Source organism: Lissotriton helveticus, chromosome 9 (genome assembly GCF_964261635.1).
Source record: "Lissotriton helveticus chromosome 9, aLisHel1.1, whole genome shotgun sequence".
In the NCBI taxonomy this organism is placed as follows: domain Eukaryota; kingdom Metazoa; phylum Chordata; class Amphibia; order Caudata; family Salamandridae; genus Lissotriton; species Lissotriton helveticus.
The window spans coordinates 1,032,855,713-1,032,883,028 of NC_136070.1; positions in this window are offsets into that span (position 1 = coordinate 1,032,855,713).

Genomic DNA, 27,316 nt, shown 5'->3' on the forward strand with positions numbered 1-27,316 from the left:
TTGGTACTGTAGGTGGTGGATTCTCACGCAGTCTTCTGCACTCCTCGTGCGCCAAGTGCTTGAGCATACTTGCGGTCTCGCAAGAGTTCTTTTTGGTTGGATCACCATGTGAGAGGACTGTTTTGCAGATCTTGCAAGTTACTTTCATCACATTTACTTTTGTCTGTCCCTCTGGAAACGTAAACAATTTACCTCTTAGGGCGTGGAGGTACAGCCACAAATACATCATTAGATGAATGTTCAGACTCAGATGATGGCTGCTGTCCTGAATCCATTGTTTTGCAATGAAAAGCAATAGCAAGTGTGCTATCAGCAAAAAAAAAGGTTCTTCTCAGTAGAGAGTTGTTCCTCCAAAGAAAGTCTAAGAAGAATGATTGAAATGGGTGTGGTTCTTCAATAGTTAGAATAGGAAGTGTTATGAACCAATCAATCTCTTTTTTTTAGGTCACATGGGGTCCGCGCACAGTGTGCACAGGCAGCACCCCCCCTCACGCGACTTCACAAAATTGCATTTAAAAGTAATATAGGTTTATTAAAAGTAAAAGTATATTACTTTTATGTTTAGCTCAAATAATGTCTTGCCTTAATATTTATATTACATATATATATATATATCTTTTTAGACATTAAAACATTTTGAGGGAGTCGCGCACCCACCGCATCGAACACGTATATTTTGTCACGTGGAAGAGCACGAGCGTCGCGTAAAGTATTACATATATGTCGCGTATGCGCTTGGAGACAGGTACCGGTCGCTTATCGGTCGCGCGTGAAAATACGCACCCATCGCACACCCTACGCGGATCCTACACAACAATCCTAAAATGGCGGCTAGGTTCCGTGCAGTGACAGAGTGCGCTATGGGTGCGTGACTCCCAAAAAACTTTGAAAAATAACCAAAACAATAAAGAAAATATTATAAATATAAAGTAAAAAATATGAAGTAAAAAAAAACAATATTAGACTTTCAAGATGTAGCAATACATAGTTTCAAAAATGTAGAAAATCAGTATCAAAAAACTAAATATAACAATTAATATATTTAAAAATTGTCATTGAAAAAACCTTTGAAATTCACTGGAAAAACCATAGGTTTCAGATGTGTTATAGTTAGGAATTAGCATTTAAAAAACCTTTGTAACTCACTGATAAAAACATAGGTTTCAGGCATGTTATAGTTACGAATTAGCATTTAAAAAACCTTAGAAATTCACAGAAAGAAAACATAGGTTTTAGGGGTGGTATAGTTAGCTGGACATTTCACTCGTACAAAACCATTGAAATTCCTCCGTTATAGTTAGTTGTACTAACTATAACTAGCGCGCCCGCAATCCACTGCTGATGATGTCACATATTACATCATTCATGACATGGTCAGTGACATCACTGATGATGTCACTGATGACATCTCAAATGACATCACTGATGAGATCACTGATGACATCATCCACGTGACAATCAGATACACCTCATCATACAGTAGTATAACCTTTCATCACTCACTATAAAATATAGAGTACAATGTTTAAACCATTGACACACCAATACAAGTTTCTAAAAACCCACTCAGTGATTTGTAGATCTACACACAGATCTAAACACTTACCTATATAGTCACTCATACATGCTGATAAAGATCAATAGAACACCATTAAATATACTTATACACCTATATCGACATTACAGACCAGCACACATCCTATTAACTTATGCAGTCATCCTACTCACTTATGCAAAAAATTGATCATACTTACATTTACTGAGCTACATACTTATACAAACATCATTTTATTTATTCATATAGATAGTAACTCATATTTAGTGTGTTATAAAATCACTATTACAAGTATACAGTCACTCAGCCAACCACTGACTCTTATGTATACTTATTTATATATAACAACTGTCGCATGAACTGCCTTTTATATTTCTACTTTGTTGGACATCTATCATTGAGAAATATATTTACTCATCAACACACCCATAAAAAGATTCACTCACCCAAACAACTTTTTCCACATGCAGTCTTAACCTCATATACCTACTAAATCAACTATTTACACATCTTTTGACAGTCACACACCTCCCATCCAACCACACACACATTCACTCTCCCATACAAATACTCACTTAACTAATTAAAAACTAATAGAGTTTCACATAGGTAGTAACCAACTTATGCTGTAGTTTACACAAGAAGAGACAGCGTGATACAGATATTCACACAGTTTAATCACTATCCCATATATTTAGTGAGACACTTTAAATTAGTCACGTAGACAGTCAATCACAGTGCTACTAAATCCTCCATCCAGACACGTATACATCCACTCAGTCTTCAATTCAGATTCCTATATATATAATACTTATTTAAATATGAAATCAAACCACATTCACTGGATGATGTCATCAGTGATGTCATTTGAGATGTCATTGGTGATGTCATCATTGATGGCACTGACCCTGTCATGAATGATGTAATATGTGACATCATCAGCAGTGGATTGCGGGCGCGTGAGTTATAGTTTGTACAACTAACTATAACGGAGGAATTTCAATGGTTTTGTACGCGTGAAATGTCCAGCTAACTATAACACCCCTAAAACCTATGTTTTTTTCTGTGAATATATATATATATAGCGCCAACCATTTCCCTGAACAGAACCGAACTTGAATCACCGTCAAAGCGGAATACAAGGGAAACTGGCTGCCGCTGGAGACCGGCTCTAGCATGACTCCTGTTTCACCTGAAGAGAGGCAGAAGCGGGGCACTATGGCTAATGTTAACCCACCGGAGGGATTTGAAAATTCATGCGAGAACTACAGTGTCCAGCATCCCCACCAGAGGGACGATTGAAAAAACGAAAAAAAGTATCACCAATTGAAAAGGCTGTCACTGCGAGAACTCGGTGAGGCATACCTTTGAGATAGTCGAGTGTTCGACGAAACGTGTCAGGACTGCCAACCCTGCATTTATTAATAAAGAAAATACCCAGCCTAGTGAAGTGCGACTCCAATTTCCTTAAGCAGAGGAGGAAGACGTCTGAAATTTATTACGACGTGGTTCCGCCGTGGGAGCGCCGCACAGTCAGCCAGAGCGCCAACCATTTCCCTGAACAGGACCGAACTTGAATCACCGTCAAAGCGGAATACAAGGGAAACTGGCTGCCGCTGGAGACCGACTCTAGCATGACTCCTGTTTCACCTGAAGAGAGGCAGAAGCGGGGCACTATGGCTAATGTTAACCCACCGGAGGGATTTGAAAATTCATGCGAGAACGACAGTGACCAGCATGCCCACCAGAGGGACGATTGAAAAAACGAAAAAACTTATCACCAATTGAAAAGGCTGTCACTGCGAGAACTCGGTGAGGCATACCTTTGAGAAAGTCGAGTGTTCGACGAAACGCGTCAGGACTGCCAACCCTGCATTTATTAATAAAGAAAATACCCAGCCTAGTGAAGTGCGACTCCAATTTCCTTAAGCATAGGAGGAAGAGTTCTGAAATTTATTACGGCGTGGGTCCGCCGTGGGAGCGCCGCACAGTCAGCCAGAGCGCCAACCATTCCCCTGAACAGGACCGAACTTGAATCACCGTCAAAGCGGAATACAAGGGAAACTGGCTGCCGCTGGAGACAGCTCTAGCATGACTCCTGTTTCACCTGAAGAGAGGCAGAAGCGGGGCACTATGGCTAATGTTAACCCACCGGATAGATTTGAAAATTCATGCGAGAACTAAAGTGACCAACATGCCCACCAGAGGGACGATTGAAAAAACGAAAAAACGTATCACCAATTGAAAAGGCTGTCACTGAGGCATCTTTTTGTTTTTTTGCTTGTATGCATATGTAGGGATGGTTTTATGTATGTGTGTGAGTTATGATAAACACAAACCTACTTAGAAAGCAATGGATCATTGTACCACAAGGGTGACAGGAGTGAAAGGACAGTGCAGGAGAGTGAGGGGAAAGGGAGGAGGAAAAGGAGGAAGATTTTAGTGAGGTGTGGAAATGAGGCAGGATGATATAAAGTAGGAAGGGCAAGGGAAACCCAACATTCACCACAGTGAGTGAAAGGCTAAATAACTGCAGACAGAAGGGGTAGCCATGTGAGCTATGTGAGCTGCTGGTCCAACAGCAGTATCAGCTAGATTGTGATATGAAGAAGACTGGACAGCAAGTTCTTGAAGGTAAATTCACAGAAGGTAAATTCAAGCGGGTAAAGTGGGAAACCACTCCAGAGGAGTCTGGTATCCTAGGTGACTAGACAGAGAAGAAGCATTGCTTGAAGAGGATGCAGCTCTTTCCTTTCACTGAAGAAGGATGGAGCCTGGTAGATCTGGATTTGGGTGGAATGGACTGGTGGCTGAATTGCAGTAAATAGGTTTGCTTATTAGAACTTCACTCTTTGGACCTGGGTCAACAGGCACCAGCTAGGATGGCCTTTCTCTTCTGTGTGCTAACGCTGAGATGGGAGTCAGTGATCAAGTAATGAGACTTGGCCTTGTCAATGAAACGACATATAAAATGACTAATTTCTTCTCACAGTCAATGTTTGGCTGGATATACCCTTCAGGTAAAGCAATGTGTTATCCATCAGTTGATGAATGTTGACATCCATGACCCCTAGTCAGCAAGTTAAAATTGACTAGCAAGAATATGGCATGCTGTGAGTGCTATAAATTATGTAAATGGAATCTGATCTGGAGAAAGTCATTTGGACTAGATAGACTATATTGCTACACCTAGACTCAATTAAAGGGAGCAGATAAAGGCAGTCTGCTGTCCCGCTGTGAGGGTTACACTCGCATTGCGCCCTGGCCAAGGGAGGGTGCGTCCGTGCCTGTCGGAGCTGGGCCACCCTCTTGCCTGTTCCATCTGACGATCTAGATCATAATATATGCACAATACTTCAATATTTATGTCGTGGTAGCCTGCCAATTTGGTGATTGATTGTACATTGATTTATTAGTGTTTTGTCTTCTGTGGCCCTGTATGGTGGCCTTGTATGGTTGTCCTGTGGCCGTTTCTGAATTAGAGAGATTAATAACGCTTACCGAGAAATTGAATTCGAGCTAAATGGAGAAATGCAAAGCACAAGATTCTGCCCAGGGCATAGTCAAATATTTGAAAAATTCAGGCAATTCTAAGGGAAATGCCCTGGATGAAATGGACTACATAGTAGAAGAGGTGGAACATTTAATTGGGAATGATTGTGATACTCCCAGAGTAATAGTGTTATTGTTCAAAACATTGCGAGTGAAAACAGGGCCATCACCTAAAATGAGAGAAAAGACAAACACAATAGTAAAATATTTGTCTGCCCAAACCTCAAATAAATCTACCCTTAATTCTTCCTCTTTTAGTAATAAAGAGGTCCAAAATGATGAACCAAGCTCCTTGCCTGTTTCTCATTCAATCCTGTGTTTAAACTGATTTTACCCTTTAGCTGATTTTCCATTTGACCATAGAACCTGCCAAGGAAGCTACTCAAGCATGTAATCTAGAAGAAGTGGTCATTATCAGCGCTGCCAACACACCAAGGACCTTAGGAATGAGGTAGGAGACTTAAAAGGTTTGGTTTGCCTCCTAACTACTACCTTGAAACATGTCCTGAAGAACGTGCCTCCTTTAGCAAACACTCATTCCGAATCTATTCCCTAAGAGAAGGCACAGGTTTTATAAGAAATACCTCCATATATAGGGAATAAGTCCATACATTATGACAAGCATAAACCAGAGGAGGGGTGGGAGCCTTTTTTAAATTCTAGGTCTGTAAAATCATCAAGTGAGCAATTGCTGTCCTCCCAATAACAGAAAACCAACAATGGGGGGAGAACTAGGCAAGATTTAATACAAAACCTATTGGCCATTTTAATAGACTGCCTTCAGCCAGTGGTTATTGTGTATTTTTGACTAATGTTCCAAAACTTTTGTCTTTGGCCCCAAAAGACTATGAGACTATGTTAATTAACAAGTGTATCCACTGGAGTCGCCAAGTGAGGGGTTGTCAATCCTTGATCAGAGATGACACAAGGGCAGCTAATAGGAGGATCAGCAGGGATCTGGGTTTGATTGTATAGAACTTATAGTGGCTCACGGCGACCTAGTAGAGAATCTGGTGGTGGTTGACATTCAAACCTAACACTTGGCTAAATCAACAATTTGTTTGAAGTAAAACCACCCAGCGCCTTTATATCAGTGTGGGCCTGATCCTGATAGAATTGGATCCTCCATTAGGTCACCTATAGGGATATAGATTGACATGAAATAATGCCTGATTCTACTGGACCATCATCATTCCTTGCTAATCTCTCAAATAAAGATACATTGTTATACTCTAATCAGCATGGTGGTGATGTGACTCCGACTGCTGATGGCCGAACATGATTATTGCCAGCTATAGGCAACATACCAACCACTGTGCCTCTTTCTTTACCTTCCTTCTTTTCAGTCGACTACTCAATGTCTCTCATTACCTGGAATATCTCTGTCCTTAAATATAAGGTTTCTTTACCATAATTATGTTATTTATCTTTTTAATGTCTGTATATTCCAGGAAATATGGTCCTTGGACCCTATTTTTAAGCCAAGTTATTTGAATTATAATGTATTTGCAACTAGTGGTCCTGTCGGTTGTCCGACAGGTGGCTTAACAATTGTAACAAGCAAAACATAAGTTGTAAAATCCAACAACTAAAACAACACAAGCCACTCACCCCCCATAGACATATTTAATGTCTATGCTAGAGGGGTGAGGGGTGGCCTTAAATCCTCTACAATGGGGCTTTTGAATCTTTCCTAGCAACATAATATGAGTGTTCCCTGCTATTGGTTGTAGGGGACTTCAATTCCACCTTTGAGTCATAAGATGCAGTACATTGTGATGTCAGCTCAAAGGAGGATGAACTTTGTGGGATTCCTAGATTGGAAACTCCTGCCATTAACCAATGAACGGAAGCTGCGGTCCAACTTAAGGTCCTCACCTTACAGCTTGGCCTTAGGACAGTCAATGGTCGATCAAGATCAGATAGGGGGAACTAAACACCTTTAATAATGGCCATCATGCTAGTCGCTTTGTGTATCTTCTGGTGGATCTAAAGCTATGGCCCCTGCTAGAAGATATGACTATTTTACAAAGATTAGAGAGTGATCATAATCCTCTATATCTCACTCTGAAGATACCAGATTAAAGAGTGGTGACTAACCCTACTTCTATGCAAACAACTAGGGATCTCCTCCCAAAGAACGACACACAACAGGTTAAGTGGACTAGAATGGTGGGCAATGTGGATAGATTAATGGCCATTAAAAGATGTTTTAGATTCCATAAAAGAAAACAAAATAATGTCCTTAAATAAGGGAACCGATGAATCGTTAATAGTTTTACACATTGAGCTGTTCACAAAAATTAAATCTTACTTTTCTGTCCCTGGTTTTGCTAATAATAGGCAGCCTCCATTCAAGAATAGTTGCTTTGATTACGAGGGCTGGCTAGCCTGCCAACAATTGGCAGAAGCCATTAAACCTAAAGATCGACTGTGGCTTTATGCAGCCACACATTTTTATAAATCCCACCTGACCATAGCTAAATGGAACTGGGATCTTAAATGTGCCTGCTCTTCAAAAGATTCAACAACATTATGGTCCTTAGTTAAATAGGGTAGGAGTGGACAACCATCCATCCCCTCAAATTCTATTGCTCCAGAATTATAGGTTGAGCATTTTGCACCTTTATATTCTGGATCAAATGATTTGTGTACCCAGACATTCTCCAGTCCCGATTAATGTTCTATTTGTGTTAACTGATGTGCTGGCAATATTAAACGCAGTGCCAAGTTGTAGAGCCACAGGACCAGAGAGTATTCCTGCCGATTTGTGTTTGCAGGATAGGGAATATTGGTTCTGATATCTTTTAACCCTTGGAAATGCAATAGCTAAGGTGCTCAAATTCCAGACTCCTGGCAGGGAGCGGAATTGGTCCCAATATACGAAAAAGGGGACAGGTCTTCACCATCTAACTGTAGGCTGATTAGCCTTATTGACTCAATGCTGAAAATATTTGCTTTCCTTTTTATATATAAGATCCAGGAGTGGATAACAGATAACAACATACCCTCACCATTACAGGTGGAGTTTAGTAACTGTGTAAGTACCATCGACCAGGTATTTCGCTTCCAGCTGGTGTATTGGCAGACAGTAACTATCGGCATGGGCAGCTTATATGCTGTCTTTGTCGATCTTGAATCAGCTTTTGACCTGGTCCCACACCTTAAACTGTGGACAATCATGCATGAAGTGCATTTTGGCCCCAACCTTGTTTTTATTGTTTTTATGTGGTGCTGTTCAATTCCTTTCTTCTTTTCCAACTGCTGCCCCGTCATTAGCAGGCACAAAAATCCCAATTTTAACCTTTGCTGACGACATGGCATTAAGATCTAAATCCCTGAGTGGGCTTCTATGTGCCTTGTTCTGCTTTGAGGAATTTTGTGGACTGAGTGTTCTTGTAATTAATACAGACAAAATGAAGTATATGTCTTTTAATCAACACAAATCATTTCAATGCAATGTACTACTGGGGGGATTCTCGGAACATACTGAGGTTTTTAGCTATTTGGGTGTGACTTTGACTTAAAAATTGTCCTGGAGCCAACACATAAAAGTAATGTCTCTTAATTAATATCACCAACTTGCTGGAATTTTAATGAAGGCGGTTAGTATCAACTACATTAAACCAATCAGCCCAGTCCTTTAAATTTATGAAGCAAAGGTTCTGGGTTCAGTCCTTTGTGGTGCTGAACTATGGGGGATTTCTGATGTTATTCCACTCACTAATGCAACAATAAGTTCCTGAGGTCAGTGACACATATCCCACAAAGTACTCCCCTTAAACCCTTGCTGCTGGATTTGGACAGAAAAGCTATTGCAAACAGAGCAGAAGTTGTCCTTTGCTATATTGGCATAGACTATGGTCCCCCCCCAGAATTGGCTGACTATACAGTGGCTCTTAGAGATGTTATTACAGCAGACTGTTCCAAAAAGATAGGCTGGCTACAAAAAGTACAAAAATCACTACAAGATAATGATATGAAGGAGTTATGAAATGACCCTTTGGGATCTCCCTTCCCTGCAGCCGCAATCTTGAAAGAGCAGTTTTGGCAAGTAAATCTTGAAGCTGAGACATGTGTAATGGAGAGTAGGCCTGGACAGTAAATTCCGTTCCGCTCATGGAATTTGTGAAATTTGGGTAATTTCACGTTCCTTGGAGAACGCGGAATTGCCAAAAATGTTGCGATCCGCGGCTTTGCAGAATTTGTTCGCGATTTCAAAATGTGTGTTCGCGAGATATTTCCCCCGAGCATGCAAACAGAGTTGGCGAACAGGAAAAAAGCATCACAAATGGGCAGAACAAACAATTCCGCTGATTGGCTGAACTTTTGCGTGCTTGTGTAGATTTTCTACCATTTTGCGGAGTTTTGCGTTGCCTAAGTAAATTCCACCCACCCCTAGTGGAGAGTTCATCTCTGATGGGAAGGTTCTTAGGATTCGAATTCAGATGTGTTTTTGAGTCTACTGGGATATTATATCTGTCCCTCTTAATAGGAAATGATATCCTAATCAAATCGTTTTCAAAAAATTGGAATATAGATAGGGATGACAAATGTCCTCACTGTCCATCTAGTTAGGAAACTTTCCCTCATGTTTTGTTGGTATGCCCAGCTTACCTAAACCCCTGAAGGAAATGTTTCTCACCTAAATGTAGACTGTTGGGGACTAGAAGTAGTATTGTGCCAATGAGAATTTTAACGACAGACCCTAGTCTTACAATTCGGATGTTCTGTAGCTAGGTTCTTGGGATGGATCTGGGATATTAGTCAGCCAACGAATATCAAGTGAATGTCATAAGTTTATATCAATGCCTAAACATTTTAAGAATACTTTGATTTGGACACATTTTATGTGTTTTAATGTCTGAGGTGTTATTCTAATTGTGTATTTGATTATATCCCATGCAGATGAATTTGATGATTGTGTCACAGAGTGCAAAACTGCCCAAATTTTAGTCAGTTTTATTGGATTGTATTCTAATCTTGCTTTGGCTGCTGTTACAGCTTTTATGAAATTCTTCTGTCGAAATAATGCTAATTGAAATGAAATGTTAACTGGGGATCCAGGAATCATTACAAAGGTTTTCAAGTAGGTTGTTTCAAGATCAAGGTCTTCCATAAATTAAATAAACACAGTTATAGGTTTATTAAGACCATTAGGCTTCTGAACAGTAACATTGTATCATCTGCGTACAATAAAGCCAGGATAGGTCATGAAACTACCTGTGGCATGTCTTGGCCATGGATAACTAGGTGAGACTTCAAGTTATTAATAATGCAAGTCTAATTCCTACACAGTAAAGCTCACATGCATAATTGGGTGTGAACATGCATGGAATTGCAGAATCCATATGCGAAAAATACATGGTAACCCTATGAAAAAATAGACTAGTTTACCTGAGTGTTACTGAGTAGCAATTCCAGATGCAGGAAAACACAAGAAACCCAAACCTCAATCTGATAGTTGTAGAAGACTTGTAGAAGAGGCACTCCAAACATGAATAGATATAAGTGACCTGAAGATGTATAAAAAAGGGGCTGAAAGTGGAGGGAGCCTATACCTGTTGGTCATCAGTAAAATTAGAAGCTGCATTACTTCAAAAGATCAATTATCATACCTGGACATGGCCAAGAACTGATGCAGCATGGTAGGCATGCACGGTTTAACAATCATATTGGCATACCATACCAGTGACGTTTACAAGAGTGAAACTGGGAGGATTAAAACAATAATTTTTGTGACACCCAGGTACCCTAGACATATGGAAATAATAGTCGCCAAGGTTTACAAGGCGGTGAATGAACTTTATTCATAAAGGGATCAAAACAGCATTACAGTAATCTGTGTGCAGGAAGGATCGAAACGATGGCTCACCACAAACACCATAGAGACAGAGAATGTCCTAGAGCAGGCTGAACCGGAAAATGATAGAAAGTTGGTCATAACGGGTGCCAATATGACTGTGCCAAGTAAAGCATGAATTATAATACCAAAGGGGTACATTTAAACCAAGTATTGAAATGTTGATCAAATCAACTGAATGGGAGCCAAGTGTAGCACATCTTGTATAAAGAAATGCAAATCGCACAAAAAACCTAGGGTCATGTAGCAAATATTAAAACAAATTGTACAATCAAGTATGCCCCACACATCGCAAAACCCACTTTTGAACAAAATGATTTACTCACTCAAAACACCCTACAAACAAAGTCTAAATGGCCTAACTAATAGATGCTGCACCTGATGCAGTGACAATTTAGGAGCTGGTATCGCCTCCTCCAGCATTACAATTATCTCATTTATGTTGACCTGTAGTAAACTAGCTTCCATAGCTACTGTGTCTAGTTCGATACCCAGAAAGACAACTTTTGTACCCGGGCCTTCAGTTTTTCTTGGTGCTAACAGGTCCCCCAAATCAGCCACAACTGACTGGAAGGTCTGTAGATCCGTCACACTCCCCTGTTCCACTCGCACCAAGAAACATAGAAATGGACAAATAAAGCACCACTAATTCAATGCCTTGCCTCACTGTGAAACATCATTGCAGGAGAGTGCTGAACAAATCAAAAGGTTTACCAGAAATCGCACAACGCATGGAAAGCACCTTAGCCACATATATATATATATATAAAATTTGGTACTCAAGAAGAAGTCCAATTTGTCCACTGATTGCATTTTTCCAATTCCGCACCTGACCCACTCTTCCTTGCTATTGCCATTACAGTGTCCACAGATGCAAACCACTGCTGAGCCTTTCTTAGCAATAATGTCATTAACCGATGAACCTTCAGACCCTGAAAGTGGATAGATCATTTTAAACTTGCCCTGTGTTTTCTTGGGGACAGCTCTCAAGGGGGATATCATGAGGTCAACTAGTGGCCAATACTCAGAGGGACCTGTCAGTCTTCATTCTGCTTCTTCTTTGGATAACTTCTCTCTCACCACCTGTGGCATGTCTATAGCTCTGTCTATGTCCTTTATAACCTAGCCGAAAACCTTCCTGAAAATCCCCATGCAAGCAACACTGCAACCTCTCTGTCTGGGTAAAAAGCTAGCCGCAAACACAATGCCTTCACCTCAATTGGTGTAAAAACCCTAATTACCTGGCTGTTGTTTTTATTCTCTCCTGCTCTTCCATTGGCTAGCTTGTAGGATGCCTGTCTGTTCCTCAAAACACTGCAGTATGTTTCCTCCCAAATTTTGACATTCATGTTTGGATCTGCATGGGTTCAGTGTGCTGTAACCCCTATTACATCTTCTGCACTCTTCTTGATTAATGCATTGCCCCTTCCCCATGAGCCCAACCACAGAATGCTGGGCTGGCCCAGATAGGGCTGACACTATACTACCAGGTCAGAGGCACTGCAACGCAGGAGGCGGTTAGGTAGGGTACATCCATTGAAACCACAATGTCTACCACCTCCAAGGTCTGTATGGCTTCACCCCTAGTCTGGCTCTAATTTTTGTTTGTAATGAAACTATGCCATTACCCCAAAATCCATTTGTGCCTTCGTAATTATATCCATGTATTTAAAGACGGACACAGGCCACTCTAGAAACTTTTTACCGTAGACACTCACATAAACTATGTTAGAAGATACACTTGGTCTGCATGTCATCTCCCAAGCTTCCTATTTGGAACCCTTTGTTAGAATGTATTTAACTGGTCTCATTAAGGGAGTCTCTTGCCATGCCAGTATTTCGCCCTCTACCAATTCCTCTCCCTCACCAAAATAGCCCAAGTCTATCACATCCTCATTCTCCTATCTTCTGTCAACACCACTCACTTCCAGCCATTTACCATCACCTAAACCCCCATCAAACATTCTACACTCTATCGTAGTAATATGTTGCTGTGCATCCACGTGTTCCTCCCACAATATCAGGAAGATTGCTCCAAACCTTTCACTCTCTTCAATACAGTGCGTTCAGGTCACGCCCAACGTGGCCGTTTGCTGCTCACCTTGCCTGGTCTCTCGCACCAGGTTTGTCCCTGCCTCATCCGTCAGACCACTCCAATGTGGAGAGGATGTGGTCGTGCGCCCTGATTCTTGCTCCTCATTGGCCCCTCTTGCTCCACCTTCCAAGTCAGCATCCACACTCATTTACTGGATGTATGACGTTACAACGCATGCTTTTACCACGCATGCTGTTACAACGCAGTTTTTACAACGCATACCATTACAACGCATAGCGCTTTGGGGTGCTGGATAGTGAATAGTTTAATTTACTATTCCAACCACAGTCCCCGTGGACACTAGAAAAGGTGTTGGATAGTAAATTAAATCTATTCCCAATCCTAGAGCGCCCCCCAGCGCAATGCGTTGTAATGGTTTTCGTTGTAAAACCTGCGTTGTAATAGCACTGCGTGGTAAAAGTTGCGTTGTAAAGGATGTTTCCCTCATTTACTACCTGCACTCTTGTGTATGCCCTTTTATTGAAACACTGAATACTCTACACTCAATATTTTCTCTGTATATAGCACAGGTCCTCTGCATTTACTGCTGCAATCCCTATGCTCTGTCTTATGCCTATAGTATTGCGCCTGCTCTTCTTGCTATGACATCATAGTCTTGACTCAACTAGTGCTTCCTTAAACCTATGCTTCTTTACCTCCTTTACTCAGTGTTGTGTGGGTAGACACTACTTCAACCTGCTGTGTTTGTTTTGCGCTTTTCGTTGTCACTGTTTTCAGTGAACAGAGCCATCTGCTGGCCCTGTTGACACTGGGCTGCAACAGTGGAACAGCTGTGTTCAGCGCCCCTGCTGGGTAATAGTGCAACACCACAGGCAACCACCCCTCGCCCCTGTTCATGACTGTTCCCATTCTTGGCCGCACATTCAGCTAATATTAAATGCAGCTAGCGGCAGCCGGCACAGATCAGAGGTAGTGGGGCAGGGCAGGGACAGGAGGGATGGGAGAACACAGGAAAGCGGGCAGAAAAAAACAAAATAAAAAACGTACCTTTTTGCCGCTTCATCGTCTCGTCTCTCCTCCGTAGTCCTCCCTCGGTGACCTGAAAAGGAAGCTCACCCAGGCTCCCAATCAACCAATCACAGTTGTGCATGAGCAGCGTTGTGATTGGTCTGAGCGAGGTGTTTGGGTGCTCAGGCACTGACTGGGAGCCTGGGCATGTTCTCCAAACTGTCTGAGAGGGCCGGCTAAACAGTCATTGCGCACTTAGGAGTGTGCTGCCACTCCTCCCCTGGCCGCGCCCCCTCATGGAAAGCTGCGGAAGAAGGAGAAAATAAAATGATAATAAATAATAAAACAAGTTATTATCATTTTATGTTCTCTTTATTTCACTGCTAAAAAGCAGTCGGGCGACACTCCTCCGCCTTACCAGAGGAGCCTCCACTGAATGCAGCCTTACCTATCCCGCACCAATTCGAACTAACCTATCTCACTAAGCACGAATAGAACCTGCTCTAGCGGCCCACAGGACTATAGCGCACTCAAAACTGTACAGTAACATGGAGAAGCCCCTAACCGTCACTACCACCCCACCCCTGCACAAGAAACAACCAGTTGAATCACCCCCTTCCTCTGGTCTGCACCACTTGCCTGAAACATTCCAGGAGAGGGTCTCAAAAAGAAAACCACCTGTGGGAGCCCGTAATTTTCAGGAATATTCTATCATTTTGAACCAGGAAGGAGGCTCCCATGAAAATAAAGGTAACGGGGGAGCTATGTAGATGTTTATAAGGCGTTTGAAAGATGATGTTTTTTTAGTAAATACTGTATGTCAGATTTATCTAGATGTGCGCAGTGCTATGTGAAATTCCTCTATGTTATATTTTGGGAACAGCTACATTTGTGCCACGTTGAATGCATTAGGTGTTGGGAGCTGATGAAGTTATTAACCAACCAAACACAAACAATGCTTTGTTTGCATGAAGCTGAAGGTAAACACAATTTAACATCATGATTATGTTATCAAAATGTAAAAAATAATGCTGTTTATCAAATGATGCTACACATGATTTAGCATGGCACCACAGATCAAAGGTGATGTCTTTCAAGACATTTATACTCGAAGCACAATCTCAATTTCATTTATTTCATGCAGAAAAGGGTCCATGGCAAATCGTTAAAGACGTAGTTTTCACGAAAATGAAACTTATTACATATGGAAATATAACACAATTATCTTTTGTCCATTGTTTATGTCTGTTTTCATTTAACACTAGTATAGCGCGCAGAGTTAGGTCACAGTAATTTGTATGTCTGTAAATTGATTTGTCTTTGGGTGGAAACCTAGTGCTGTCTACTCATTAACTCCCAGCTCACATTAGCAATATCCTTGCAACACTTTTTTGTGCAAAAGCTGATCAGCGCTATTCTTTGGGAAGGTTGATGTCACTCAGCATTACTTTGTGGGATCTCTACAAGGAAGTGACGGAGCGCGGCGTTAGTCTCTTTGACTTAACGCCAAGCTCTGCCACTTCTGAAACGCAAGGCTGCAACATAATTACAAGAATGTGGGGCAGCCTTGAGTTTACCCCTGAGATGGCGCTAAGTTTAGCAACTTAGCGCCAACGCAGGCACACTTGCACCAAAGTGCAAGTGAGTCTGCGTGCAGGGTAATAATAAAATAATAATAAATGAGTTGCTAAAGCGCATGGTTATACTATACAGTATGACCCCGCGCTGCAGGGAAAAAGCCCACTCTGGACCGATTACAACAGATACCGACCACCCCTCACTAAGGCCTTAACTGTGGATAGAACCATGTTTTTAGTTTCATTCGGAAAATCCCCTCTGATGGTTCCGACCTGAGTGACTGTGGAAGGTCATTCCATGATTTCGCCGCCAGTCATCTGAAAGATCTTCCCCCCATCCGTGCTCTTTTGACTATTGGCAGTTCTACCTTTCCTGTACCCAGTTCTAGTCGTGTCCCTTCCTGCACATGAACAATCCAAAACAGCTATTCTGTCACTCATGACTGCTCCTTCATGCAGCACACATGAAAGTGACAAAATTGATTTTTTTTAAAGATTTGTTTATGTACAAAAAGGGACACCTTCCTGTACATAAACAAATGGCATTTTGCTTTTTCCATGTGTGCTGCACAAGGCAACACATAGAATAAGCAAAAACAAAGAGAAATTATACATTTCTCCTCGTTTCACCAACTTAAGACCAGGATTTACCTGGTCTCAATTTTGGTGCTGCTTCCTATGTATCCCACCCTTGGACAAAGGAGGCAGTGTCAAATTGAATGGATGTTGCGGTGGAACGCCCACCGCAACACCCACTGCCCACCCCTTTCACACTAACCACAGTGTGAAAGGGCGCCTTTTGTACAAGGCAGTGTTAAGCCACGTTAAGTGGCTTAACACTGCCTTGTACATAAGGTGCAGCCCCTATCGCCAACACAACGTCGGTAAAAGTGACGTTGTGGTAGCGATAGGAGCTTGTACATATGCCCCTTTGTGTCAAGTGGACGCGCGAGCAAAAACAAAGAGAAATTATACATTTCTCCTCGTTTCACCAACTTAAGACCAGGATTTACCTGGTCTCAATTTTGGTGCTGCTTCCTATGTATCCCACCCTTGGACAAAGGAGGCAGTGTCAAATTGAATGTATGTTGCGGTGGAACGCCCACCGCAACACCCACTGCCCACCCCTTTCACACTAACCACTGTGTTAAAGGGCGCCTTTTGTACAAGGCTGTGTTAAGCCACGTTAAGTGGCTTAACACTGCCTTGTACATAAGGTGCAGCCCCTATCGCCAACACAACGTCGGTAAAAGTGACGTTGTGGTAGCGATAGGAGCTTGTACATATGCCCCTTTGTGTCAAGTGGACGCGCGAGCAAAGCAAACAGAACTCAGGGCCTCGGTTCTCAGCAGAAATGCGTGTGCTAGAGTTGCACCTCAAAGTGCAAAAAAAAAGAGAACAAATCGAATACCGTAAATATTGATTGAAAAGACTTGCTTTATTATAGGCGTACATGATATTCCCTGCGTTAAAAATAATTTGCTTTAAAATCAAATACGTGGCAATAGAAATATTACAATAAGATAGGATTTCAAAAGACTGCAAAATGAACTGTACGGAAGGCAAGCCAACTGTTCACTTGCATCTGCCAGCGAGTATTACCCACATGTAAAATCAATCATTCCGGATGGGGCCATAACCAGACAAAGTACCGAACCTCCTACTCACATAATCCTCCTGGCTGAACGCGGAATGCTGAAGGCCCTCTCAAACGTCTCATTTGCCTCCTTGTTTTGTTAGTGGTTTGTTCCACAGGGATTTAATATTGTCTTGATCCTGTTAACCCGCCCTGTGCATAGTTTAACCGCAATACAGGATCACATTAAAATGCTCGATACGGTTTTTATTTGCAGAGCGAGTGATAAAAATCTGAAAACGTAAAACCGGTGAGCTATTCCGGAGTTTATTCTATTTGTGAACCTTAATGCGTTAGCTGCGTCCTTTCATAGAATTATAACTGACATGCTGTCGGGGCTAAACTTGTGCAACATGAGAAATATACATAATACTTTGATAGCTGTCACTTTTGATACTGTGTTGTAAACATCACTCTGAGGATCTGGTCTGGATTGTTGTTTTTCAAATGCACCGACGACTACACGTGTATCCTCAAATAAAGTGTATTGTCTTTCATTCCATTTACTAGTTATGTGCGCCTTGCTTTTTGGAGGTTTCCTTTTTGAACTTTTATATGGAGTTTTTAAAGGATATAAAATATGAGGATACATATCGTTTACAATTTCGTTCAGATTTACACATATTTGCACTTACAAGAGGTCGGTTCTGTTTCTAATTCCTTTTTTTTTATTTATTTATTTTTATTATTTTTTTTTATTTATTTACAATTTTTCTGATAATTCCAGTACAACTTTACAGTACAGATTTTACATACATATAAAATTCAACAGTCATCGCCCAAAAGAAGAATATAAAATACACAAAAGAAAAAAAACAAAGTAACCCAGGAGGAAGCGAAAAAAGACACAACGTATATTTTTAATTCTCCCTATTCTTCCATTGCTCAATGGGTAACCAGATCCTACCCCCCAGTGCCCTAGACCTTCTACCTTTCCTATCATAGATAGCTTTCTCCAAATTATGGGGCCGATTAGGATGGCGGTTTTTCCGCATCCTCCGGGCCGGCGGAAGTGTCCGCCGGCCTGGAGGATGCGGAAAAACCGCGGCGGAGACTCCAAAGACCCACCGCCAAATTAGGATGGCTGGTGGGTCTGGAATTCCGTCCGCCGCTTTTCCGCCGCGGTCGGCTTCCGACCGCGGCGGAAAAGCTATAACATGGCAGGCGGTGTCTATGAGACACCGTCCGCCATATTATGATGTTGGTGTCAATATGCTTTTCCACGGCGGCTTTTCCGCCATGGAAAAGCATACGGACATTCACTTTGGGGGCCCGTTGCGGGCCCCCTGGGTGAATGGGGGGTGGGGGGTGCACATGGGGGGTACCTATGGTACCCCCCTGCATTTGCGTACACAAAGCAGCAGGCACCGTGCGGTGCCTGCCGCTTTGTGCATGTAAATGCAACACATGCATTTTTAACATTGCGGCGGGTGCAGCTTGAAGCTGCACCCGCCGCAATGTAAAAAATAGAGGATGTGACCGCCACCCTGGCGGTCACATCCTAATTGCCATGGAGGGACCGCCGCTGCCCATGCGGACGGTCCCTCCTACTCAGGGGTGGCGGACGGACGCAAGTCCGTCCGCCATCCTAATCGGCCCCTATATGTGGAGAGTAGCCTTGCTATCCATGTCTGAAATGTCGGTGCCGATTTATCAATCCAGGCTCTTGCAATAATAATCCTAAAAACTGCCGTAACCATAAACATAAATTCTGGATATACATTATTATCTCCTATACTAATACCTAACATTATCAACTCATCCGTTAATTTGGTCTTTAACCCCAGAGATCTCTCCAGAAATTCCTCTATTGCCAATTTTAAAGTGTAAAGTTGTGGGCATTGTGCAAACATATGAGTAATATTGGCGCTTGTTGCGTTGCAGCGTGGGCAAGTTATTCCAGTGCTCCCCCCCCACTGGGCAATTCTAGCAGGTGTATGGTACAACGAGTAGACTGTCTTATAGTGTTGAGTTTGTAGCATTGCTGAGCACAAGACAGTTCGGCCTAGGTCTAATGAGGCTTGAAGAGCTTCAGGATGGGCCCTTACTTGTTCCACCCATTTATTGCCATATTTTTCTCTATCATCTGTTTTATATTCCTGTAATTCTGCGTACAATTGTCTAATCGTGCACTGTAGACTGCTCCCTAGATAGTCCATTATCCTACAATTTGTCAATCCTGCTGTCCCACCCCATTTTATTTGAAAGTAGCTCCTCACTTGTAAGTATTTACTGCTGGTCACTTCCTCCTAATAACCCTTTAGAATATTGGAGAGCTGCCGCCCAATAATAAAATCTAAAGTCCGGTGCCCCCCAACCTCCCTTCTCTCTTGATAGTGTCAAAAATCGATATGCTCTACGTGTCTTCCCTTGTGCCCAAATTAATCTATTCACTGTTGATTCTATTCTATTAAACCATGTGCCATCAAAGTATAAGGGAATTGCTCTAAAAATATATAAACATTTTGGAAAAGTAACCATTTTAATAAAGTTAATACGTCCCATTAGTGTCAAATGTAGATTATTGACTCTCTCCATATTTCTTTTAACCTTCCCTAAAAGTGGTTCCATGTTAATCTCTATTAGGTTCTCTAAGTCCGCAGTCACCCTGACTCCCAATTACTTTGCTTCTGAGACTACTCTTGTATCTTCAAATATTGTATATCTATTCTGCACTACCTGTGTCTTTCCTCTATTTATTAAATACCCTGAGACCGCTCCGAAATTCCTTGCCTCTTGTTCTATTTCAGTCAGTGCCCCCTCCGGTGCTGGTGTTGTAATAGCCACGTCATCCACGTAGGCGAATAATTTGTAATCCTTCTCATGCAGTCTGACTGGGGGGGGTCCTATTATTATGTGTGAGCCTTCTTAAAAATGGGTCCAGATATATGGCAAATAGTAAAGGCGAGGCTGGACAGCCCTGCCTAGTCCCTCGTCTAATCTGTGCTGCCTTCGTATAGGATTTATTAATTCTTATCCTGGCTAAGGGTTGTTTATAAAGTGCCTGGATTGCTGTTATATATCCATTGTCTATACCTGTCCATTCCCTGGCTTTCCAGAGATAGTCCCAGGAGACCCTGTCGAAGGCCTTCTCGGCATCCAAAAAAATAGCCGCGACAGGGTCTCCTGCAGCCTCCGCTGCATCTAAGATGGTGATCATCTGCCTAGTATGTTGGGTAGTCCCTTTGTCTGGGATAAAGCCATGTTGTGCTGGGGATACCACCCCCTCTATAACCTTGCTCAACCTATTAGCCAGTGATTTAGAAAATATCTTTGCATCCGCATTTAATAACGTTATTGGCCTATATGAGCCTGGTTCCGTTGGGGGTTTGTCCTTTTTAAGTATTACTATGATATCCGCCCCGGCCCAAGATTGTGGGACTATTCTACCCCCCTGTGCCATACAGCAAATTGCCCACATGTCCTTAGCTAGCACATCCCAAAAGGTCTTATAGAACTCTGCAGGTATCTGATCTTGACCTGTTGCTTTGCCAGAGGGGAGGCTGAATGCCGCGTCCCTTACCTCCTGGACTGTTAGCTGCAAATCTAACTTATCTCTCTCCTCCGTGCTTAACCCTACCTGTGGTACCTGTGACAGATATTCCATAATCCCTGTCTCTAGATTTGCGTTGTTTGTGTCTTGCTCGTATAAGATCTCGTAAAACCTTCTAAACACCTCCTGTACCTCCTCTACCTTATTAACAATTGTCCCTGTACTATCCTTAATTTCTTTTATCTCCCCTGCTGCTAGTGTTTGTCTGGTCCTAATTGCCAGGAGGTGTCCCACCCTCTCATTAAATTCGTAGCATTTTTCTTTTTTTGCTAGATAATTCCCTGCTGTTTTCTGCACCAATGTAGCGCCTGCATCTGCCTTCTGTACTTCCAAGGCCAGCAGGATCTGCTCAATAGGATCTCGCCTACCTATTGCAGCCACTAGGCCCTCTTCTAGGTCCACCAGAGCTCTAATCTTCTCTTCCATCCTCTCCTTTTCCTTCTTACTTCTTAACAACGTATAACTTAATGTCTCCCCCCTCACTCCCGCTTTAAAAGTGTCCCATACCATATCCGCTGAAGCCGAGTACCTATTCATGTCCCAGAATTGTGTTATCCATTCCTGCATCCTTGTAATATATTCCTTCTCCTTCAACAGCCCCCGTTCAAATGTCCATGTGGTTTTTGACCTATCCTTATTTTTAGCCACTGACATACTTAGAACCAGCGGATTATGGTCTGGCACTATTCTGGGAAGACGTTCTATTGTGGCTCCACCTACAAGTGAACTAGATATAAAGAAGTAATCCAGTCTGGCAATCGTTTTATGTGGGGCTGAATAGAAAGTACTTCCTGTACCTATTGGATTTTTTTCCGCCCATATGTCCACCAGAGCATTATGTCGGACAAGATTTTGTACTGCTTTGTATGTCTTTTTTTTCCTCCCTCGGTATCTACCCCCACCCCTGTCAGTTAGGCCATCCAAACCATTGATGTTAAAATCCCCACAGCATACCATAGGTTCTGGCCACAATGCTAATTCTCCATCCATAAATTCAATTAACTCAGGTTCATCTCCAGTTGACCCATACAATGAAGTAAGTGTGAATCTTCCAGCCATAGTTTCCATATCCAGCACCACCCATCTCCCATCTCGATCCTCCTTTTTCTTTTTAATTTTTAATTTTTACAGTGCCTTTCCTAGCCGAGATCGCCACTCCCTTACTTCTCCCTTCCTGTCCTGTATAAGCAAGAACCTCAAATCCCATTTGATCCAGCATAAACTTGTCTTTGCCGGCCACATGCATCTCCTGTAAACAAATTATGTCAATTCTCCAGAATCGAAGCAATGCAGCTAGCCTTTGTCTTTTCTCTCCATTATTTAGTCCACAAATGTTAATCGTGATTACCCTGACTGCCATTTACTCTTGCTTAATTTTGCCATCTTTTCAAATGCCATCTTGAAATTATCCAGCTGCTTTCTCTCTCCCTTTTGCATTTTAAGAATCTGTACTGTATTTCTACACCAACCATCACCTGTGCCAATGCCCCCCCACCACCCCCCCCTTTGCCCCCCCCCCCTCCCCCCTCCCACTCTGCTGTCCCACCCCCCCTGCTACAGGCAAATAGGTCACAACTGACCTATGCGTGACCACTGAGCGTTGTAGTGTCGGCCCCCTCTCCTTCCCTCAACTCTCCTTCACCCATTGTTACTCCCAAAAACCAGGCTCATTAAGCTGATTATTTTTCTCCCATCAACCTTCTCATTTTTCTCTCTTTGTAATTTCCCTTTTACTTCTTCCTAGCTCCTCCTTGTTCTGTTAATTCTGCCAAAAATTCCCCCGCCTTGATCTCTGAAAAGAACATTCTTGTTCGACCTGCAGAAATAACTTTTAGCTTTGCCTGGAACATTAAGTAAGCCTCTGCCCCTTGTCTCTGAAATGCTGCAATCAATCAATTGCCTGAGTCTCCACCGCCTCTCAACTGTTACATGGCAGAAGTCTGGTCTAGCAAAAAATGTTATTCCTTCGACAGTCTTCCTAGAGTCTGGTCTGGCTTTCTCCATCAGTTCTTGTCTTGCTAGAAAGTTTCCAAAAAACACTAGCATGGCCCTTGGAAGCGCATCTGTACCCCCTTCTCGCCTTTTCTTTATTGAAAGTGGAAACCTATGGGCTCTCTGTACTTCTTGCTCCCATTGCCATGGCACCTCCGGGAAGGCCCCTTTTAACAGCTTGATAACGAAACCTCTAGGGTCTTGCCCCTCCACACCTTCCTCAATACCAAGGAGTCTGGCGTTATTACGCCTCTGGCGATTTTCCAAATATTCCACCTTCCATTGTAGATCCTCCACAATCTTTGTCTGCTCCCCTCTAGATGTCTGCCAGTCTGTGACTTCATCCTCTAGTCTTCCAGTTCTCTCTTCAACTCCTAAGACTCTCTCCTTAACTTCCTCAAATTTTTTGTTTATTTTCCTGATTGAGGCTTGAATTTTTTGCAAGACCTATTGCATTACAAATGCTTGTTATTCCGGGCAAGATGGCCGCCGAAGCGCTGTAGGAGAAAGTCGCATCACAACCCCTCTCCGACCCAAGACTAGTCCCAGGCGCTAGATGAACTTCAATAAGTAGTATGCAACTCATCTTATGTTGGGCAGAGGGTCAGCAAGGAGCAGACAGCAGATCGGGTTGGAAGAGGCGCAACGGTGTACTTGGCAGTCTCGCACGCATATGGGAAAAAGCGAAGATACTCTCTGTCTCCCTGTTCAAGGCATTCCGCACAAACGGATTTGAGGGAGAGATGGCGTTCCGAGGTAAAGATAAACAGCAGCAGCCCATGCCCAGCGGCTTAAATAAAGAGACATGCCAGAATGATGCCGGGAGATCGGGCACCATACCGAAAGCTAAAATGCCGCCTTCTGCCAAACGCTCGACCCCCGCCGTATCTACAGCAACCAAAGCCCAGCAGCGCAAGCTGGACAGAGCTAGTGAGAAGGAGAAAGAGCTCAAGCTGGCTAAAGACACACGAAGCGGCAGTAATCAATCGATGCGGGATCTACGAGAAAAGAGGAAAAGCGAGAAAGACCACACTTACAGGTAGCCTTCCGTCTCAGAAGTCTTCAGCGTGAAAACAGCTCTGGATATATCAGGATCATTCATGGCAAATCCGCCGCTCACGGCAGGCCTGCCGTCCGATGGAACAAGCAGCAGCGTCCTTGAGGACGCAAGCAGAAGCGTCACCAGGCAACCGGTGTACACAGACCTCACGCTTCCCGCGGAGCTCCCGACAGTGAGGACGGCGGACGGCGTTGAGCAAGAGCTGGAGCAGGGGAGCCAAGGCGAGTTGGACGACGCCGAAAGAAAGGTGAGAGAAGCCGCTGGTGGGGCGGAGGTACTGAATACTGGACAGATGTTAGACGCTCTCAAAGAGGTGGAGGCAGAGATGCTCGAGGAGCAAGCCCAGTTGCAAGGAAATAATGGCGCAAAGTGGGGGAGTGTAGCGAGCCTCAGAACACAGAAAGACCAGGCAGAGGCGGATTTCACGGAGGGGGCCGAGGGGGACAGGTTCTTCTCGGTCCCTGAAGAGTCTGAATCAACGATAGCAAGCAGCGACGAAGGGAGAGACACCTCAGATTTAAGCTTGAGTTCTGGAGACAGTGGAGGCTCTAGGGGGAGAGGCACTCAAAAAAGGCGCAAGATGGTGTCTAGAAGGGCAGGCTCGCCCCTGAGCACACATAACAAACTGCTATGGGATTACTCTGCCACCTCTAGTATGTATAAAGAGGATGGACAAGAGGTTCAAAGCGAAGGAGGAAAATTGGATATAATGTTTGCCACATTAAAACAGATGCAAACAGAGGCCAGAGCTGAAAGTCGGAGAGTTAGGCATGATACCAAAAAAATTCAAGCCTCAATCAGGAAAATAAACAATAAATCGGTTTCTATTTCCATTGCACATTGATTCTAAGGGCTGCTTCAACCTTCAGGTGCAAACCACTTTAAAAAAGTGTAAAGTGTCATTTGCCAATAACACAAAAACACTCGTAAAACTATTTACTCAAATGTAGTTTTTCATGTGAGTAAATTATTCTACCAATGAACGTTCTCCTCCTCCAAACGGTTGAAGATGTACTTATCGTGGGGCAGGACTAAATCTGTTTTCATGATGGCAATCAGCAGGGAACCTCCCAAAACGGGTGTTGATGCCTCAAGGGAAAAATATTTTCACAGTGGTGGAAAACATGTTGTGCAGTGCAGTTGCTTAATATGCAAAGACATTTTCCAATGTGCAGTTTTCTACTATGGAATTTTGATCCTCCAGCACACTCCAATATCAACATATAAGGTCGTAAGCAAGTAATACATTCTCAAAGCTTCTTTTCCTTCTTGTATCCATTAATTGATTCCTAGATCTTTAGTCTTTAGCCAACACGTGTTTTGGCGCCAAGGGAATCAATCCCGCGACTTCCTCAGGCCTGATAATCCCTTTGGGTCTATAATTCTTTCTTCCGGTTCTAATTCCATCCGGTTTGCCAAAATTATGTGTGCCTGGTCAGCTTCTAGCTCTCAGTCCACATGTGTGCTGTTATCTCGACTAAAAGTAATTCTGTCTGTTCGGCGTGTCTTGGTTTGGCATGGTTGCTCTGTATCTTTCAGCATTGCAAGCGAGTACACTCTGATGAGTATAGATCTCGGAACCATTTAAAGAATACAAGAACAAACTTGTATGTTGATATTAGCTTGTGTCGGAGGATCAAAATGAAATAACATTGTTGACTGTGGTCACCTAATTCGGGAGTGGGGTGATCTCCCTACCTCAGAGCGTCACAAGACAGAACGGGATGGAATACAAATGTGTATAGAACTTTGAGTGCCACATCCCTTTGTTTATTTCACCCATTCCAGTTTTATACTATGTACCATTGCGCATATCAAAATGCCTTTGCAATGGGCATAAGTAGGAAAAGCTTTCCATAAGTACTGCTGGAAGCCATTTGGAATTTCCAAAATGTGCAGATATACACCCATATCTTAAATCAACCTGTGGGCATATGTCAGAGCCCCTTTCAGAGAGTCCTAGTGAAAGCAGGAATTTCTGACCCCAACCATGCTGCTCAAGGCATTTTACTCCTGATGTCCTAGGGCCCAACTTACTATGGGCCGTGATTAACTGGACCAAGTACTATCCGTTCAGCACTTCACTCTCAGTGGCAGCACAGGTGAAGTAGTTCAAAGTATCTCAGTGGGGAGGTAAACGCAAGGCGTACACAGACTAAACATGCTCAGGAGTCCCAATAAATGAATGTCCAGCCAGATTCTTGATATTATCAGAAAAGTAGGGGAATTCTCGAAAATTCGAGGGGGGAGGGTAAATGTATTTGGGAAACTCTTGAAAGTTCAGTGGAGGTCTACTGGAAAAAGGCCCTCTCTGAGGGTTAACCCAAACTTTTTGCTTTCCTCCTCCTCTTTTTCTGATCTTGTTTTTGTTAGCCTTAAGACTCTGAGTACTTTACCATTGCTGACCGGTGCAAAAGTGTATGTGCCTCTCCTCCAATCATGGTAACTTGTTAAATACATGATTGGCATATTTAGTTTATTTTTAAGTACCTTGTAAAGTGGTTTGGTAAATACCCAGGGCCTGTAATCTAAATGTTACTAGTGGGCCTGCATCACTGGTTGTGTCACACTCACAAGTAGCCTGTAAACATGTCTCCTGCCTGCCATTGCAGAGCTTGTGTGTGCAGTTTACCACCCCTTCAACGTGGCATTTAAAATCTCTTGGTAAACCTTAAACTCCCCTTTTATTACACGTCACCCCTAGGTAGCCATAAGGGCAGGGTGCCATGCAACTAAAAGGTAGAGCATGTACTTTTAAGTTTTACATGTCTTGGTTGTGAAAAATAGCAAAATTAGTTTTTCACTACTGTGAGGCCTACTCCTCTCGTAGACTAGCATTGGGAATTCCTTAAAACACTTTAAAGCTGTAATTCCTGATCAGAAAAGAGTATCCAGAGTATCCACATCATGTTTCATATCTTTGGAATGGTAATTATAAATCCTCTTTAACAGTAAAGCTGGATTTAACATAACTGTTTTAGAAACGTCAGGTTTAGAAAGTAGACATTTCTCTGCTCTTACTGCTTTGTGTGCCTTGCAGCCTGTCTCAATACACATCTGGTGTCAGTGACAGCTATACCTTGCGCGTTCCATCTCGACAGACACAAACACAGGAAGGGTGGGTCGGACAGAGGACTCATCTGCATTCTGATAGCCTTCCTGGGCAAGAAGGGGGAGACGGAGCTGACACTTACATCTGAATAGGCTGTGTCATGTCCCCACACACCCAGATTTTTCAGCCTCCGGACATCGGAATACACTGCCACACTCAGATCTTTACAGTCTGACTTGCTTGAATCACGCAACTTACACACCCATGTTAATACTGCACATTTGGTATTCCTGGTGTTACCAGGTGCAATTGGATTTACTTCTGCCACATTTAATGAAGGTGAAACAGTCCTTATTGCTTATAAATTGCATTTGTATTCACCTGCAGAACTGCATTTTGCTTCGACTGAAAT